General features: G+C 40.2%; 1 protein-coding gene across 5 annotated transcripts in view; it reads left to right on the plus strand.

The window, feature by feature from the left end:
* The window catches only part of LOC113646472 (phosphatidylethanolamine-binding protein 4), an 82,539-nt gene that overhangs the window by 36,611 nt on the left and 25,606 nt on the right, over nt 1-20,322 (plus strand). The gene's annotated exons all lie outside the window — the stretch shown is intronic.

A 20,322-nucleotide genomic window follows, 5' to 3' on the forward strand; every position in this document is an offset into this window, starting at 1 on the left:
TAATTCAGCAAACCATTCATGATGTATATTGTGTCTAAGAAGTATCCTGATCTCCAACCCGACTACTATATACTATATATACTATACTGTTAAGTAATAATAGAAAATGAATTAAATAATTGAAGTTAAATAACTTCATTTATATGACTCAGGTGTTTGTTCAATGGAAGCTGAAAGCTTCGATGCCTCAGATCTGAAAACGCCTCTTCAACCAGATAATACTTCAGTCGTGGTTGAAACTTGTGCATCTACACAAACCTTTGCACTGCAAGAATAAAATGAGATGCTTCTAATAGCCCAAATTACACGGACAATTTAGAGAAAAATAAAGGTGGATGAGAAGAACGCCTGAAATCAGTCCTTTGTTTCAGCTGACAAAATCCTACTAAAACCTACACCACAGCCAATTATACACAGACCTTCTGATTTTAATTCATTCTATTACAAATTTCAAATTTTTTTTATAAGTAGTTTCGACAAACACAATATGGTAGTTGGAATAATACGATCGAACCGTTTATTACAAAATAACTTAATATATGCGCTAGATACGGAACAACCACAGGTTGAACCACGAGCAAACACGACGCATTAAAGTGTAAATCTAAAGCTAATTACAGCACGGTTATTTTTAAGATATTTTTTAAACACTTTACAAGATCTAAGACTACACTTCTCTTTTCTGTTTCTGTGGTTAAATGGCTGTGTTATGTTGTGATGTGAAGAAAAAAACGGTGAGGTGTCATTTGTTTTTCACTTTCTTTTTGCCAAATGCGGTTGTGTCATGATGCTCAGTTTAAATGTGTAATAATAGCTTTAATTTCAGCTTTTAAATATGACCTTGACAGAATTTTTTTGGAACTGAAAATGACTTAGGTGGTGACTAGGTGTCATTAATAGCACATCTCTTGACCTTCCCATATGATGTCATTTGGCATCTTTTGACAAGAAAAAAAAAAAGAAAGAAAGAAAGAAACACGAAGGTTTTCTATGAGTGAGTAAAACGGGCTAAAACTTACTACGATCAATATTCTACGATATGGACAAGATCACGGAGTGTTCTGTTGTGTCTCTGTGAAGTGTAAGATGTGAGAAGTTCAAATGGCATAATTTCCAATCACTTGACCATGGCTTTCTGTAGAAGAGCTTGTGTTTTATTCATAGGCTCGAGATAATGCATTCTACATTCTGTGACATACACAAATTGACAGCCAGAAGCCTATCCTATCATAGGCAACTCATATTTGTTCAGGATGAGGACAAAACCTGCTTTCCTCCCTAGTCTGAGTGTCATTTGACACATATGGCACACTAAGGGGTTTGAACAGCAAGGTTTTGTCCATCTAGGTTGGGCAGCTGTATGATATGATGTGATGCTGGGTATTTTTGAGAGTATAATTAAAGGAATGTTGTCATTTTCTTCTTAGCTGTAAATGAGAAGTGTTGGTTTTTAGGGTGATGTATCTAGATGACACTTTATAACACCGTGTAATTGAAGACGTTTGTGCTGGCTGTCTGAAAGCTGTGTTAATGCCATATTAACATTCAGGAATCCTGCTTGTTTTTATCTAGTTATTTAGTTTCAGGTGGTAATTTATTATCTCAGTACAAAAAAACCTGTGTCTGTGTGTGTGTGTGTGTGTGTATATATATATATATATATATATATATATATATATATATATATATATATATATATATATATACACATACACACACACACACACAGACAGGGAAGTTCATCGTCAATTTTTTCGCAGTTTCTTCCCTCTCTGTTTGATTGCGGTCTTTTGGTAAAAGACAACTCCTCACGTATCATTAAGTAATTAACAATAAGCCACAATGCACGAGTAGGCGTTTAATTTGTTGCTGCCAGAGATGCTATATTTGTTGATGACTTGAGTAACCAGGTTGCTTCTCCATATTTAGTAACCTCTGTAGTAGTAAAGCAATGAGCTAACTTCTAGAGTGCTTGTGTTGCATGATTAGAGTGTGTCTTAATGTCTCACGTCTATGCTGCATGTCCATTTGATTGTTTTTTTCTTTGCGTTGTAATTTGACCTTTTACCCTACGAGAAGTGTTTTCGTCGCCGTATTTACACCATGCTCAGTGCGTCATTTCCTCTGTTTGGCAGCTCTTGTGCAGATGGATCCTTTCTCTCACTTTGCTGCCAGCTCGCCACTCACAATCAGCTGCCAGCCGAAGCTACCGCTCGAGATTTCTGGCACAGATCGCGATTCAGAAAGCGTTTTCTGTTATTGTTCATGCCATGTTTTCCCTCACTATAACTAATCGCTTCGTGCTCTTCGGCTCTTTGTCCGTTCTGCCTCTGTAACAATTTCCCAATCGGATGCTTGAGCTCTTGAACTGCTCTTAAAACTCTGAGGTTGTTGTATTGCTTTTATGTTAAGGTCATTCAAACCACTTTTATCCTTTTTACCAGGTATTAAAACGTACCTTTTTATTACGACCACATACTTAGCTTGTAAACTTCACAGCTAAACCTGTGTTCATGCCAGCTCCAGTCTCACATGTTTGCCGATTGTGATTGTGTGAGCATTGCTAACGCTGTTACTTGTGACTGTGCACTGTCCACAAACACTGATTTTTTTTCCCAGGTAGATAGTAGTGGGCCAAAATCTACACACTTTTACTGTTTTACTGTTGCTCGTAGAGCAGAACTTCTAGACTAAGTCTAAAGAGCTTTCAAAGTGTCACCATTTCGCATTGGTTGACATGCTGTAGATGTCTGTAAATTAAGTGCTTTTTTTTCATTTTTAAATGTATTGATGCATTAGATGTGGGGATGTGGCAGCTCAGTGGTTAAGGTTTTGGACTACTGACTACTTGGGTCACCAAGATGCCACTCCGGGGCCCCTGAACAAGGCCCTTAACCCTTAATCGCTCGTCTCTATAAATGAGATAAATGCAAGTCGCTCTGGATAAGGCTATAAATGTAAATTAAATGATTTATTCCAACTAAGTTTTTTTTCCTGCTGCTATAGCACACCTTCACCTGTACTACTGTGCAAAAGTCTTAACATCCTTAAAAAAAAAAAAAAAAAAAGACAGAAAACACAAATGAGATGTCCTAGATTACAAAGGGTTTGCATATAAGTAAAGTTAAATATTATTGGATGGAGCATTTTTCAGACTAAAAACATAATGAAGCGAAAAACAGAGAGTATTCACTTGAAGATTATAATAGATGCTCAAAAAAAAAATTCTTCAAGATGCTCACAAAAAAAAAACACCCACTGATGCGATTTTAAAATCATGACAAATATTGATCAAATATTGGCTCTTGATTATTGTTTTTTATGTAGAAAATAAATAATTTCATTATGTTTGCCTTATAGCATTTCTTTACGTGTCTTAGACTTTTGTTTGGTACTTTACCGGTGTGTGAAACTGACACATTCCTACTATGTTATCTTTGATGAAAATATGTGTAATACACTTTTAAGCTCATTGTTGTTCATAAATAACATCTAGTGGCAAAAACTGACCTGTTTGGGTTGTTTGATATCTAGAGAAGATCTCAGTTCAAATGTTTGTCTGTTGTTGCTCTGATACCATGTTGCTGCTCTCACTGGAATATAAGTCTTTATGTTGGGTTGTGTTTTCGCTTGCTAGTGTGAACACATACAGTAGTCCAGGGTCTCGTTACACTAACATTAGGGTTCTCTGCCTTAAAGTTTACAAGCAGACATTTTGTACTTAATATATTATTGCAGAATGGTACGTCGCAGCAGTGCGATTTCTGCACAGAGCTTGCTTTCATTAGTTGTATTTGATAAATATCATTCATTCATTCATTCATTCATTCATTTATTCATTCATATTCTACCGCTTAGCCGAACTTCTCGGGTCACGGGTCCAACCCATCGCAGGGCACACACACTCTCATTCACTCACGCAATCACACACTACGGACAATTTTCCAGAGATGTCAATCAACCTACCATGCATGTCTTTGGACCAGTGGAGGAAACCGGAGTACCCGGAGGAAACCCCCGAGGCACAGGGAGAACCTGCAAACTCCACACACACAAGGCGGAGGCAGGAATCGACCCCCCAACCCTGGAGGTGTGAGGCAAACTTGCTAACCACTAAACCACCGTGCCCCCCATAAATATCATTAAAAATAAAAATAGATATAGAATTTTTTACGAGATATAAAACATTCGTACGAACATAATCTTTTAGATAACAATGAGCATGTACGTATATTTGCAGCGACTCGTATTAGTAAACTGGGCACAACCTGGAGGCCATCTAGCTATTTGTAATTGTCTTATTTAATCATTTAATTATTCTGTGTGGAAAATTGCAACTTGAAAGGACAGCACAAACCACATAACTGGCCAAATAGCATTTTTCTGTCTTTCAAACCCTTAAACAAGGTTTCCTTCGGTGTCCGCAGTGTTTGCGCAACTAACGTCTGCTGATAAGTTCTTTAGTGAAGCAGGAATTGATAATGAAGTTATTAATTCCAGTGGAGCAGATGGTGATGAAAAGAGGAGCCTTCAGGAGCCGAAATGCCCTCCTAGTTTAGCGCCCGCCGTGCCTGACCTGCTCCGGCTCCCAATTCCCTCCTGCTCTCACACTCTCGCACTTCAATCATGGAGCATTACCAAGAACGCTCCCTAAACAGCTTGTTCTGCCTCTAACTAACTTTCCCTCCAGATTGTCATCCCCCTCCCTCCGTCCCTCCCTCCCTCCCTCCCTCTCTCCCTCCCAAGTACTCTGTCTCATTCTCTCTTTTCTTCTCACTCTGTTGTACTCTGTAATGCCACAGTATATTCTCTCTCCTTCTCTCTCTCTCTTTCTCTCCTTCTCTCTATCTTTCTCTCTCTCCTTCTCTCTATCTTTCTCTCTCTCTGTCTCTCTCTCTCTCTCTCTCTCTCTCTCTCTCTCTCTCTCTCTCTCTCTCTGTGTGTCTCTCTGTGAATGCAGATGTTCTTGTTTTCTGTGTTGACAGTAATGAACAGGAGAGTCATTAGCAAAGGAGAGGAGTTTACTTATGTAAATAAACTGCCGGGTAAAAAACCCGTATTTACTTTCCAGCCTAATAGTCCACCCACAGATCACAATATTGTATCATTTAAGAGCAGAAGTGGATAAATTAGATGATCGTTTGTGCATTATGATTCCAGGATCGCGACACTAGAGAAGTTTTGTGGTCGACGAAGCCGACTTTAAAAGCTATTGGCTGGTTAGCGTTAAAGCACAAAGAGATATTTATCAGTCTATATCAGTTATACCTGTTATTTCTAGGTGTCGGTCAACAAAAATAATAACAGTAATATTCATAATAATAATAATAATAATAATAATAATATTGTTTTGCTCTATTATATATATCTTTATATATCTTTTGGCTTATAAAGTTTAAACCTCCCTATACAGTTATACCTGCCTTATATTCCTAATGGCATGGATTTCGCGACATGTCGAAAATGTTCCATTGACAGTCTGCTCCATGTTGACATGATTGCATCACATAGTTCCTGCAGATTTTACAGGTGCATTTTCATGCTGGGAATCTTTCGATCTTCCACATCCCAAAGGTGTTGTACTGAATTTTTGCTTTGTGTCATGGTGCATTATCATGCTGGAAGGTGATAAATTGTAGGCATGAAAGGATACACATGGTCAGCAACAGTATTCTGAGGCTATGGTATTCAAACGATGATTGGTTGGTAATATCGGGCCCAAAGAAGTGTGCCGAGAAACCTTTCCCACACCATCACTATACCTCCACCAGCCTGGACAGTTGACCCAAGGCAGGCTTATGGGTTCATTCTGTCGGCGGCAAATACAGAATTATTATTATCACCTTACTGTCAGCTCTAACCAGTCCGTACTGTATCTCATGTACGTATCTCATGAACAACGCATTTCTATTATTTATTGTATAATTCTGGGTAAACACTCACTTCTGAGAAAAGTTTTGTGCGTGAAAATCCCAGGAAGTCAGCAGTTATAGAAATACTCAGATTAGCCCAGCTAGGACCAACGATCCTCAATCCACAGCCACAATCACTGAGATGATATTTTTCCCTTTTTCTTCTGGTTGATGTGAACATTACCTGAAGATGCTGGACTATATCCAGTTATAGGTGTTTTAAGGCAAGGCTGCCACTGTATCTCTTTCTGTCACTCTTTCTTTAGCTCACAAACACACACACACACACACACAAGAAGATTCAAACATATGGGTATATACTCTAACATTTCTCTAAACATTCAATCTCTCTCTCTCTGTGAGCTTTAAGTTGTCTTAAAAATGAGAGAAAGGTACAGGACTCTCAGTCACACACTGAGAAAGTATTGTGTCTTTTATCCATGCAGCTGTGTGTGTGTGTGTGTGTGTGTGTGTGTGTGTGTGTGTGTGTGTGTGTGTGTGTGTGTGTGTGTGTGTGTGTGTGTGTGTGTGTGTGTGTGTGTGTGTGTCTTAGACATCTTTATGTACACTGTGCCTATAGAGAGACACAGCTCTGCTTTTATCGCTCGTCCTTTTAGTGGCAGCTGATTGGATTAGGATTTTTTCTTTTTTTTTTTGTAGGCTGCACGCTCTCCCTCTGTGTGTGTGTGTATGCGTGTCTGTGTGTGTGTGTGTGTTTGTACACACGCAGCTGAAAAACTGTTAAGCTCTGTAAGTGACTCCTGGCCTCATCTTTAGGGTCAGTGACATGGTGAAAGCTGTAGGAGTTTGTTATGCCAAGCCCTTACTGAGTTCTGGATACTGTTGTTTATTTGGAAAAAAAAAAAATCAAGGTGCTGTTTACACTGATTGCAGCCTTTCAGTCTATTGAATACTGTGAGTATGTGCGTGCGTGGGCGGCGAAACGTGCGTGTGTGTGTGCGTGTATATGCATTCGACTGTATTGTGTGTATGTGTGTGTTTATGTGTCACTCAGGACATAGTTGTCTTTGTATTTAAAAAATGTGAAGTTTTCGCTTCATTTGTTAGGTGTTATTAGGGCCCCAGTGCTTGTTCACATGGTATAATTTCCCTCAGCGCAGCTCGTTTCTCCCTGTGTGACAGACGCTTTCCTTCAGCGAGGCTGCACTCACGCCCATCTTTACTCTCTGAGGGCTTTCGCAAAAAATAAAAAAAAAAAAATGGGAAAAGTGAAACTTTTTTTAATTAAACAAAAGATTCTCCAAAATGCTTTCTAGTTTAACCCCAGTGTGATGCAGAGATACTGTACTTCATCATGCTTTTGTTCTGTGATGCTCTTACTGGAGATTCAGGCGGTCGTATCTCACGGACAAAACTGTGCAGCCTTCACACAAATATGACAGTATGAATACCTCACACAGATATTACATTTCCTACAAGTGGTTTCCTATTGTTTAAAGAATTGACAGCAAATTTAAGGGAATGCACCAGACTAACAATGCATTTCTTATTCAGAGCATTAAGTCAGTCAGATCAATTTGGGGTTACAGGCAACTTTATTCTGTAGATGATTTCTGAGAACAAAAAAAAGCTGTGAATGCAGCACACAAAGGTTTTTTAATTATTCATTTCCCTAATTTTATAGTAATAAGCAGAAGCGCGGTCCATCTTTGGTGTCGGGTGAATTTTATGATTTGGTGTCAGGTGAATTTTATGATTTGGTGTCAGGTGAATTTTATGATTTCTGCACAACCTGGGAAGTGGTTTGTTTACTTTTTGTTCATCATATTTCTGACCATGATTTTTGCGTATACATTCTCAGCCCTACAGGATCCACAGACGAATTCAATTATTATTATTATTATTATTATTATTATTATTATTATTTTGCCTATTTCTTTTTAAGGTTTGTTTAATTATGTGTTGTGAGAAACAAAATAAACAAAATATCAGTTTTGCATCACTAGCTATTTGAATACAACATTTTTAAAAAAAATTCTTTTTTTGTTTGACCTCTCTGAAATCATTAACGTTTTCTGGGAATCCTGAACTCTTCACCTTTGGCTGATTAACATCGAAGCTGTAAGTTGAAATTTTTGGGATTTGTTTTTGTTTGTTTTTGTTTTAATGTCAAAATCGTAAAACCAGGGCGAAAATTTGTGTCAGATTCCAAATTCAATATTTGGCACACTCGGTTTTTTATTGATATGTTTTCAACCATACGAAACAGTTTAGCTACTCTTTCCAACGTGAATACTGCATGGTTTAAAAGTCCTGAGGCTCAATTAACCCAATGTATCTTTTCCATCCTGCCTGAACTCGATTTTTTAAAACTGGCATGAAGAAAGTTTCTTGTCTTTTTTTTTATTATTTGTTGGTTGAGTTGTAGAGGTGCATAAAAAAAATAAAAAAGAATTTTTATAATTATGATAAACTGTGAATTATCAATCATCTTCTTTGACAACTGTTTATTTCACCCGTGCATGTGGTGCACTTCCCCCTCCCTCCTGTCAGAGCCACACACTTCGCCGAAGGAACATCTGTGTGCATATGGACTGCAGGTAGCGTAGTGCGCTTCAGCCCCACTAATGATGAGCGCTGCTGCCCTCTTGCTTCCTCTCTCTGTTGCTTTGCTGCTCGCTTTTCCGCTAACGCGCTAACGCCCAGACCGACAGATTTATCGACATATGCATAGCTATTGTTGTTGTTTTTTTGCATTCAGAAAACAATCCAGCGGAGTAGTTCATTTTCCGCCGAGTGGCACTAACCTCGAGAGCCACCTGTATCTCAGAAAGAGAGGGTGGGCGCCGTACACGTCTGTTTCTCATCCTTCCTTTTTTTTTAAAATCCATTTTAATTCCGCGTTTAAGAGACCTGGAAACGTGTGAATTTGCACAGGTTTCATACACCTTTGCAAATTGTCAGTGTCAATCACTCTCAGTCCACTTAGCTGCAGCTTAATTGAGATTTCTTCTCTACTCTATCATCGTTAGTTGTGTTCACAAACCTTTAAATTAGGAAAAAACATCTTACAAAGATCAGATCAGCAACGACCTAAAAAACAAAAAACAACCAGAGATTTTGATCTATTTAGCATTTCTCGCATGTTACCTTCTCGATTTTAAAATCAGATCTAAAATCTGTGTGTGAATGGAAAGTTCTCGGAATATGATATTCCTATTTGGGAAGAAAGAAAAAAAACAACAATTAAAGTGCACTTCTTTGTTTGTGAATGAATTGAACCTGATGCGGAACATTTTTGTAGCATTGTGCATGTTACATGAAACGAGGAGGGGGACTACTTGAGCTCAAGCACGCACACACCCACACACTCAGTCTCACTCCATGCCGTTTATATTATGGTTCTTCCCTGATGGCAGGTCTAGCACATCTGACAATGGGCCTTTAACATGGAAGGCCATCTGGAGGTGCTCTACAGTCTGAGGGGGGTTCCTCTGTCTCACTCAGCTGTACTCCAAGGTGCTGCTGTGTACAAATCATTGACCTGCCACTCCTTCTAAATACACACCCATTTACTCACACACATGCATACTCATTCATTCTCACACATATACACACACACACCAGGGTCAAGTGTACACAAGGCCTTACGAGGACAACAGGAGAAATTATTTCAACTGAATTTTGCGCAAATTAAGTGTGTGCCTTTAACTTTATCTGTTACAAGCATGCAGTGTAAAGTCACACACTTGTATGAAGTTACTGTCCAGTCACATTACCGTGTAATAGATACATACTAGCTGCATGAAGGATGAAGCCTTGATGGAACCATCCTAGTGACAAAAAAAAGGTTCAGTTTAGAACCCTTTTTCAGCACGTGTCTGTGCTCACATATGTATTACGCACACTCAAGTATGTAAGATGTGTGGGAGAATTGTTTTCTTGTGTATATTTGTGTGCTGTGTGGTTGTGTAGCGCTTGTAAGAAGGCTGGGATCTTGTGATTGCTACCACATGTTGCTTGTCACTGTGATTCTCCCTTTGCAATGTGGGCTGCTTTGGTTACTGTGATCTCTCTCTCTCTCTCTCTCTCTCTCTCTCTCTCTTCTGTCCTTCTATCTTTCTCTCCCTCCCTCTCTCTGTCTTATATAATAATAATCCTCCTTTCCATCTAACATCCACGCATATCGTCCGCTCGCCTCACACAGCCTGCCAAACTCATACCATTGCTATAACAACTGCTTTCCTCATGGCGAATGCAGCTTCTGTTGCCACAGCAAGGTAAGGGGAGAAGCTTCCTGCTGGTGTAGCCTGGCTTCACCCCACTCACTCATACACACTTCACAGAGAGCGTAGGCTTCACGTCATTTGGATCTTGGAAGTGAAATCCACAGAGTGGGCCGCCCCGAGCGAGGCTTTTTCACCTCATACCCCAACTGATAGCCCAGTTTAGATTCGCTGTTACATCTGTACAGTAGGTGGTGGTATAAACCTAAAACGTGAATCAGCATTCCATTAATAAAAAAGAGTTGCTAAGGCCATCACTACACACCCATTACAAACTTATTGTCCCTGTGCTAGGTTTATTTATGCCTTTTGTGCTACAGTTAGTCTCAAATCCTGTACTTGGACCTGAAAATTGTTACTCCAAAAAACAAAGTCTGGGTGATTGAGGAGTGCCCAAGTGACACAACAGAATGTCCCAGGAAAGTCTGTGCTGCAGAGATTTGATATGAGGGCTGGCATTTGTCTCTCCTATCGATCAGGTCAACGATAGTCAATCGTGGGCATCTTTAACCTCAATAGTGCAGATGAGGGTATTTAGAATTTTCCTCAAAGTGTGTTCAGATGTCCAGCAATTCACAAACATCCAGTTGGTTTTCTTGTGTTTGGGAGGAAGCATGTGCTCTTCATCCTCCTCCCGCTCCCTCTCCCTAGTTCATACAGAACAGTTTGTTTGTAAGGGGAAGTTGAAAGTGGGGTTAGAAGAAGGCAAATTCAGAATCCCAGTCGTGCACAGAAATGGACGTTTACAAAATTCCACAATTCCGCACTTGGGATACTGAAAAGATATTTGTGGAAATGCAGGTGAAACATAATGTGCTTCTAATTCTATCCTCTGTTTCCTTCCCATACTGCATGTAGTTAAAGCTGGTACTTGATAACTGCTACTCCAACGAATTCTTGATTGGCCGATTAACTATAATACAGACCACATGTATTTGTACTTGTATTTATCACATCGGGTAACATCTTTTTTGGGGGTATTTTTAAACTCGAGTCATTTACATGTTAATTTTCATTGTTTTCATTTTTTATCCTTGCAGTTACATTTAAGATGATTTAGCATGATGCAGCAGAGCCTTTGAACTTATATGGGTCTTGCTCAAAGGTCCAGGTTTGTGGTGCTGCTATTTCACTTGACCTTCCTATCATTAGACCAAATCATTAACCACTGTGCCACCACACCCAGGGCAATTTCTGGGTTTGTTTTAGGGTGGGACTAACAAGCACAGATTTGCTTTCACATAGAAGAATTCTATTGAACCGTGGAGCGATTGTGCAATTCCATAAACCGTATTTGTGTATCTTAGGTTTGCAGATTCTTGCTCTAGGCAGAAGGTTCATTCAATTGCTCTTTCCTCTTATTTTGTTTTCACAGACATGAACTCAGTACATTGGTGCTGTCTGGTTTTATGCATCTATAAGGTGTTCTCCGCTACTCATAACAGTCCTTTTCTGCTGTCACAAAAATGAAACAAGAAGCTTTGACACTTTTGATAAAAGGCTCTACACCAAATGGTCCGAAAAGTAACGGCTCAGTAACGGACTTTCAACTTTCTCACTTCACCAAATATATCAGACTCTCCTGGCAAACCAGTCTGCATCTGGATAAATGAATGCAAGTGTTAAAACAAAGCTAAAGGCATCTAAAACAGCCAGATAACCATCTAGTTCAGTCCCTGTAGGTTTGGCTGTCGGCTTCGTTCGTTTATGTGTATAACTGATAAGTTACAAGGGCTATTCAGTCTGCTTGGCCACTCAGCAGGTCTGTTAGTTCCGTAACTGTTTTGTAAGGGATCACCGTCCCTCCATTCGTTGTCACACAGGCAACAGTTTTACATCAGTCTTAGAAATTTTAAGAGCTTGTATTTTAGAGCATTTTCAATATAGCTGTTGTGCTATAACCTCTTGTGTTAACCTCTAAAATCATCCATAACAAGATAGTTAGATAACTACTAAACTTATCACTAATAATTCATATGATTTACACTGCAGTAACAGAAGTAACCTGTATGACATTATCCTGAGTGCAGAGACTAATAAAAACGTCCCTGCTAACACAGTGGAGCTAACTGGAACAGATCCATGTTTGCTCTACAACCTCATACATTAACACTCCTCTGTTAGATGCTCTGTTTTCCTGTGCCCCCACAATGCATTGTGCTTTAAATCCTGATTTTTTCAACCACAGACAATGTAACCCCTTCTCAAGCTGTCCTTTTTGTCTGTTTTATCTTTCTTTCTCTACCACTTTCCAAAGCTGGATGATCTGTGGATGTAGAGAAAAGATGAAGGGAGAATGCTGGGATAAAGTGAAAGGGCATCTAGAGAAATGGGCATTGATAAAGGGATGGTTGAGAGCGTGGGAAAATTAGGAGTGTAACTTCAGGAAGAAGTGCAGCAACAAAAAAAAGAATAATAAAGAAGAAAGCAGAGAAAGCAAAGCTGAGAGATTCTCAGTAGGAGCCCAGTGTGGGTTGATTGCTGCCTACCTGCTCTTGCATAAGCTGGTCATTCCTGGCACGATTAAACAGACTGCTGACTTTGGAGGAGGGAGGGATGCAGTGAACGTGGAGGAGAGAAAGAAAGAAAGAGAGAGAGAGGTGCGAGGGCCGTCGAGGAATACCATCCACTGAGGGGGCGCTGAGAAACTCTAGTCAAACTGATGAATGGAGGGGGAGGGCTGGGATAACGGATCCGTGCTTTTATGGCAGCTGTCGATTAACAACCAGGTATATTTTCAGCAAGGCCATGCTAAGACGGCACAAGTTCTGTTCATTCTTTTTAGTTTTGTAGCGCTATGTGGGTCTCACGTCACATGGCCTCGTGAGTCAGAGGTGTAGCAGAACTCACGGCAGGTTGGCCTGCTTGCACCCTAGAAATCAGCCACTATGAGCACATGAACAAGCACACACAGCCTGTCTGTTCAAAGATTACTCAGTGCCTTCGGTCTTCTCACCAACCGGCTACAGACCTGTTTCACATGCGCATCGTCTGGATTGAAGCTTGACTCAGATGAGCACAGATGCCACATTAATGCTGCCGCTTAAAAACCTGGAGGACTTCAACCCAAATATGATGAGCCCAGCTAACATATTTAGTGTGTAGGGCTAATGGTTTTCGGTGGTGGTTAATTGGAAACAAAAACAAATGAAACCGGAAATAATTCTTGGTATCTTTAGCTACTCTCGATAGGATTATTCGAATCCTTACACTTAGTGACTTTCTTAAAGCTACAGTGGCCTTGAAAGAATCAGGATTACAACAATACCTAGCCATTATTCTCAAACTCAGATGCCTTGCCCATAGACCATCCGATGTACTGTACTGTATGTCGCATACTTAACTAGTCCCAACCATCCGAGTCTCATCAGAAGGTGCATCTCATCTCATTATTTGCACTTCCATGTGTACACACTTACGTGTACTGATTTCCGTCAGCCTGACAGACAAACAAACTTTTGAACACTGCCAACAATGAGCAGCAACAACTTTTTTGCAGGAACATATAGTCACTGGATTGAGAAAAGTTTGAGGTTCACAGCGTTCCAGCCTCAGCCCTAGACAATCTAACTTGCAATTCTGGCATGACAGTAAATCATTTTACAGTAAATCAAATTACAGTAAATCATACTGTTTCCAGGCTGTGCAACACTCTTTTCTTTTTCACAATTGCTTCCACCTACATGTCATACAAAAATCAATAAATCAATAAATATAACAGTTCAGTGGCCTGTTCAGTTGATTCAGTTTGCACGACTGCATGAATGATTTGATTAATGAGAATGTAAAGCTAAGTATATACTCTTCAACTGCCTGATTTCCCCCAAAAGACACTGGAATGTTGCCCATAGACATAGGACATTGATCATATTTTTTGATACCATTGACACTGAAATGTTATGGAATGTTTACTACTTGATAAGTGTTTTAGTGGTAATAACATTTACAGCATTTAGCAGATGCCCTTTTCCAAAGCGACTTACATTTTATCTCATTTTTTATACAACTGAGCAATTGAGGGTTAAGGGCCTTGCTCAGGGGCCCAGCAGTGGCAGCTTGGTGGACGTAGGATAGTGATGCGCGGGTCGTCTCAAGTTGGGGCGGGTAAAGAAATTGTCACTTTACTGTGGGGCGGGCCAAGACGGGCCAATAATTCCATAAAAGTGGGACCCGCGGGTTGGAAAAAACCCGACCCACGCATCACTAGTCTTAACTACTTATGAGCGGGTCGTCTCATAACCCACAGGTGACCCGCGGGTCGGGTTGGGGCAGGTAAAGAAATTGTCACTTTGCTGCGGGGTGGTCCTGGGCAGGCCAATAATTTCATAAAAGCGGGACCCGCGGGTTGGAAAAAACCGACTCGTGCATCGCTAATGTAGGACTCGAACTCACAACCTTCTGATTGGTAGTCCAACACCTTAACCACATCCCTAACGATAGTAATTTATAATTTTGTGCGATTTCCTTATATAAGCGAGATTTATCAGCAAACTACCACAGAAGTAAATGTTCTGTAATTAGACTGGTATGTATATGTGTACATTTTTGTGTCTCTTGTATGATGTTTTTTCCCCCCCAGCTGTAGGGTCTGCCTTTGGGTACAGATAGTAAACACTGTACTGTAGAAACAGATTAAATCTCAAACATACCCCTTAAAGTCAGTATGCAGCAGCTTTATCTTGATGTCCTTGAGGTAGCAGCCATTATTTTTTAGCATCATAGCAATTGAAGTTTATAATATGTGATTTATTAATTGTAACGTATACATAATGAACAGTCGAAATCTATGTGGTCTTCTACTTTTGTTGCCCATTCACCTCAGTGACGTGTAGGTGAGATGCTTTTCTTCGTACCGCTGTTGTAAAGATACCGTTGCTGTCCCGTCGGATCACACCAGTCTGTCCGTTCTCCTCTCTAAGGAACAAAACTGCCACTCCCTTTTTTGTTTGTTTTTCACACCCTACACTGTAAACTCTAGAGAGCGATGTGTGTGAAAATCAGATCGTTAGTTGCTGGAATAATCAACCCATCTGGCAACGGCAACCACGCCATGCCGTCTCACACAAAACGTTCACACCGTTCACACATTATGGACAATTTAGAGATGCCAATCATCTCAGGTGTGAGACAAATGTACCGTATATAAATATATACGTGATCGAGTTTTACATATAGTTGCTTAATGTGCACTTTTTTTTGGGGTGTGGCTAATCGGTGTTCCAGATGTCATCCATTTTCGCTTCTAGTTTTAATTCCGGCTTCTCACTAAAGACCGTGTCCAAGGAAAATGTATTAGATATTTTTACACCCTGCTTTTAATTTTTTTTACTTTCTTTATTTTTCAACTTGTAAGTATTTCTCTGAAGCTTTATACATACTGGCCTTGAGTTTGACTTTGAGGCAGAGGTTGCTGATCGAATAAGTAAGTAGAATGACTAGTTAGCAGCCTTATGGTGATGAGAAAACTATTTGGTGGATGATAAAGCAAAAGAGTAACCCATTTAAGTCTGTTTGATTGCAGTTAAAAATATTCAGCACAACCCCTGCAATGTGATCTCTGCTATCACCACCGAAGCTCAGAGATTACTTTCTTATTCTCACAGCTCGAGTTTATTTCTGTCTCCTCTCTCGTTTCTCTTTTTCACCCTGGCGCTGCTGTGCTAGAATTCCAGTGTGCTCTATAGATTTCTCACAGCTGATGAAATTAAAAAGACAGCGCATTGTGTGTGGGGTTGCCTGCGGCGCAGAGTTTTGCCTGCGAGTTCACGATACGGGGTTCAGAGGGGAGCTCCTTTGGGGGGGATTAAATCACTTCCCTTTCTCTGACATTGCATGCACACACACACACACACACACACACACACACACACACACACACACACACACACACACAAGCACCCCCACTTTCTTTATTCCTTTCTTTCTTTCTTTCTTTCTTTCTTTCTTTCTTTCTTTCTGCCTGTTTGTCTGTCTGTCTCACTGCTGCCCATTTTGTGCACTTACAGAACATTGCTCAGAAAAGAGATTTGTTGAAACCCAAGGCTTGAAAGCCTGAGACCCAGATAAGAATAAACACACCGAGTCAAATGTGAAAAGGTGTGGCGAGGGCTCCGCGTAGTAGAGACGCACCTCTGAGGAAACTGAAAAAAGCGCACACAATCCAGCAGCTTTAAATGGAAACGGGGTTGTCATGGTGAAATTGTTACCACGGCGATAATGCTGATGACCGTTACGAGCATCAACATTTAAAGGTACGAAGAACATTCGGTAGGAAATGTGTAAGTGAAGACTACTGGATTGTTAACGTCTAAATATTATTATCGTCATGTATTTAATTCCTGGGTGTATTATTCCTGGGTGTAAGATTCAGCCTAAACTTAGAGTAGAAGCTTGCAAGATGTCTGTTGGTAAATTACTGTAACAAACACAGTTCTGCCTCGAGGTCTTGTTAAAAATGTGTGTTCATGATATGTGTACAAAAATAAGACTTATATTAAGGAGGTATGGTTAAGAGAGCTGCTTTTCAGCTTCTCTCAGTTTCATTAGGAACTTTGAGAATATTCCTCACACACTATATGGCCAGACACCCGATCATCATCACACAGCAATGTATGATTTTGTATCAAAACTCAACAAATCAGTCAAATAAAATCCTGGATGTCACAGTTAAACTCGCAGCACACTCAGGCCTTAATTTAATTCACTGCCCTAAACAGTTCATTCATATTCCGCTTAAGAACAGTGTCGTTTTAGCTTTGCTATCGTGACCAAATTTGATGATGCCTTTCTAAGGTCTCCGAATTCCTCATAACCCTTTTGCTGGATTGAAATCTTTCGACCCGTTTAGTTAAATCTGTCGCACTACCAGCGATATCATACTGTCAAAAATGTCCCATTCACTGCATAAATCATGGACATGCCTGTGTTACTCATACCTTTGTGCATGTTTTCATTGTGCGGTTTCCATGGAAAAAAAAAACGGAATTAATGAAGAAACATTTTGCCCTGTAATTACCGTTCAAACAATTATGTACTTACTTTTCTTCCAACAAATGCATTCGGAGTCATTGTTTTGCGGCAGCGAGCAGAGAGCCGGCAAGACTAAAAACCTTTCATTTCTGCAAAGGCCGTTTTCTGGTCACCGTCAATAAAAGCATAAAAGCATTCATTTCCCACGTTTGTCAAATTAATAGCATACTCCATCTCCCAGAGGGCCGTGGGGTTCATTAACCTTTCTGTGAAGTGGACCCGGTTCCCCAACAGTTTCCATAACCTCTGAGCCGTTTCCATCTCAATTATAATTGAAGAATTAAACAGTGACTGTAGCGGCACAGCGAGTAGTGCCTCTTCAGCGAGAGTCGCGGTGTAAAACTCACAGAGTCGCGGTGTAATATGGTGCCTACTGTACTGCGACGGCCCGTGTTCCGAATGACAAGCCATCCAGTCGACGCTTTGTGAAAGCGTGATAAAATAGTCGTAGTGACGCTGTCAGAAAGGTGTTAGACACTTTCCTCTGACATAATGGATAAATATAAATAATGTATGGTGTTAATAGTTACGATGTACCTGCTACGGTAACTCTTTTTTTTTTTTTTCCTTTATCAAAGAGGATTGTGCTAATAGACTAATCTGTTGCTGTTAGATATTGCACTCTGTATCTAGAGTTTCAGGTAGGGACGCATCAGGACATCAGATAATGTTCTGAAACAGCACAGAAAAACCAGTATACAGTACCATGTGTTACTGTGTGACGCTGAGTAGTCTCTCTACAATTACAACTAAACTTATAAAATATCTTCATGGCATTCAAACAGTATGTTGAATAGAGAGAGTTAGGACGGTGACCTGAGCTCACAGAGCAGCATCAGCCAGTCATTTAAAAAGGTGCTCGGTGTTCATAAATCCGAGCAGTGAATTAAGCGACACGAGAGTGAGCACTTCAGTTCAGCGAGCACTGCACACTGAGTCCAAAGTGCAGCTCACTTCTTCCTCACTATTACTTTACTGCTCCTTGTACCCAAACAGCTAATAATAAGCCTCCAGGAAGCAGGTTACATGCACTTACTTAGATTAGCTTAGGTATTTTTCCTAAAAGCACAGTTCAGATTTACTGTTCACTGTCTGGTATAAATGCACTGAATGGAAATAAAGGGGTTAAGTTAAATGTCGGGTAAATGTAAGCCAGGCAGTAATTAAAGTTAGCCATTCATATTTTAGTTAGAAGGGCAGGTGGCTGTTGATGATCTGTGTAATTTGTGCCATTCAAACAAAATCTGACATTTGTCAATGTCTCATATAGCAGTTTAATCATACTCGGCTAGCCATCTGCATCTCATGTTGCCGGTTAGTCAACCAAAGCTTATCAGTGCCACACTTTCAGCTTTACTGAGTCTGGGTCATCATTTGTGCAGGTATGACTCACACACACACACACACACACACACACACACACACACACACACGCACGCACACACACAGAAAGCAGGATTTCCCTACTACCTAGGGAATGTAAAGACAATCTATGTATTATGTCTTCGTGTAGGAGAGAGGAGAGTGTTGTGATGCTTTATGTGGATTAAGCATGGGCGTTTGATTTTTAGTACAGTGTTTTATGTGTGTGTATTCATCTGCTGATAAAGTGGGAAGTGCTTGTATTTTAGGATTCCCTCCAAATGAGTCAGACACGCAGTCAGCCCCCTTCTCCAGCCCACTCTCTCCAGGGTTACCTAAGGAACTCAGACCCGGGGTTTCCCTTCGGCCACGCATCACTTCTCACAACGACGAGCAAATGGATAGAACACAAATGGTCACGGGGTGATAAAAGTGATGGATAGATCTCCTGGATATAGGCAAAGAGTGAGAAAGATGAAGGTTGAGCTATGTATCAGGACAGGGCCCAGTCAGAGCTGACTCGGCACCCAGAATAAAAGTGGGAGGAAGGAGGATTTTGTCTCTTACTGTACATACAGCAGGCCAATACCACATACTGTGTGTGAGATACTTGTGCTGATCTTTATCCTGATCCTTTAAGCTTGAGCCTATAACTTTTGAATTTTTGAAACTGACTGAATTCATTTTTTTTTTAAAAAACTGTGTACAAACAAAAATAACCATGTGAACAGGTACTGTAGAACTGGTGAGAATTAAATTCTCTTTTTATTAGAATTAAAATCTTTTACTGAAAAATAGTGTCAGGGTCAGTGCACCGCCCGCGCCTCCCGAACACCAGCACAGAGACGCGTCTCGAGAATACTAAGCTCTTCCGAACTACACTTCCCAGAATCCATCACTGACACTGATTGCACCAACACCTGTTCCTCATCAGCCACTCCCTATAAAGGCTGAGCTTGAACTTGACGCCGGTGCAAAGTCTCGATCTGTTTCGGCGATCATTCTGAGCGTTTCCTGTGTATTTTCTTTTTCCGGTTTTGATTCTGTATCTTTGTACTAGTTTTCTGAATGTTTTCTGCCTGCCCTGATCTTCTGCCTGTTTTACCATTTCAGTTTTACCGTTTACCGAGTTTGCCATTAAAAAGCTGCAAATGGATCATCAGCCTTACGACTCCTTGTTACGCATAGGCACACCTTAAACACCAGAAAGAAAGTAGATATTCGCAAGTATATATCTTAGATCTAGTCATATTTCTGTAGTATTTTGGACATAGAACCAAATGTAATATTATAATGTCTATCTCTCAGCCTTACGGTAGTGCCGATAACCTGGAAGATCAATTTGCTTATTTTTAGCATTTAGGTCTAAAAAAAAAAGCCAAATGATCTGCCAATACAACAGACCGTTTAAGTCTCGGAATGATTAAAAACGAAACCTATAATCTAAGATTTGGTTAATTGCGATCTAATAAGAAGAAACACCAGATATATTTGACTGTAGACAGCATTTCTGGAGTAGATATCATTTGTGCCCTGTGTATAAAAAATAGTGTGTTTATGGAATCTTCGTCTAGAGGAACTTTGTTTCTGATTGTGACCAAATCTTGGCAAAATAATTTTGTCTGGTTTGCTCTAACCACTGTTACGATTATTTAATAACCGCTTAGGCGAGCGATAAACCTACAAATGTGGAAATGAATCACTGTGAGTCACTGTGACGAGTTCTGCTCGAGGTCACATGGTCAGCTTAATAGTCAATTTGGTCGTTTGCT

The sequence above is a fragment of the Tachysurus fulvidraco genome, chromosome 14 (assembly GCF_022655615.1).
Source record: "Tachysurus fulvidraco isolate hzauxx_2018 chromosome 14, HZAU_PFXX_2.0, whole genome shotgun sequence".
Taxonomy (NCBI): Eukaryota; Metazoa; Chordata; class Actinopteri; order Siluriformes; family Bagridae; genus Tachysurus; species Tachysurus fulvidraco.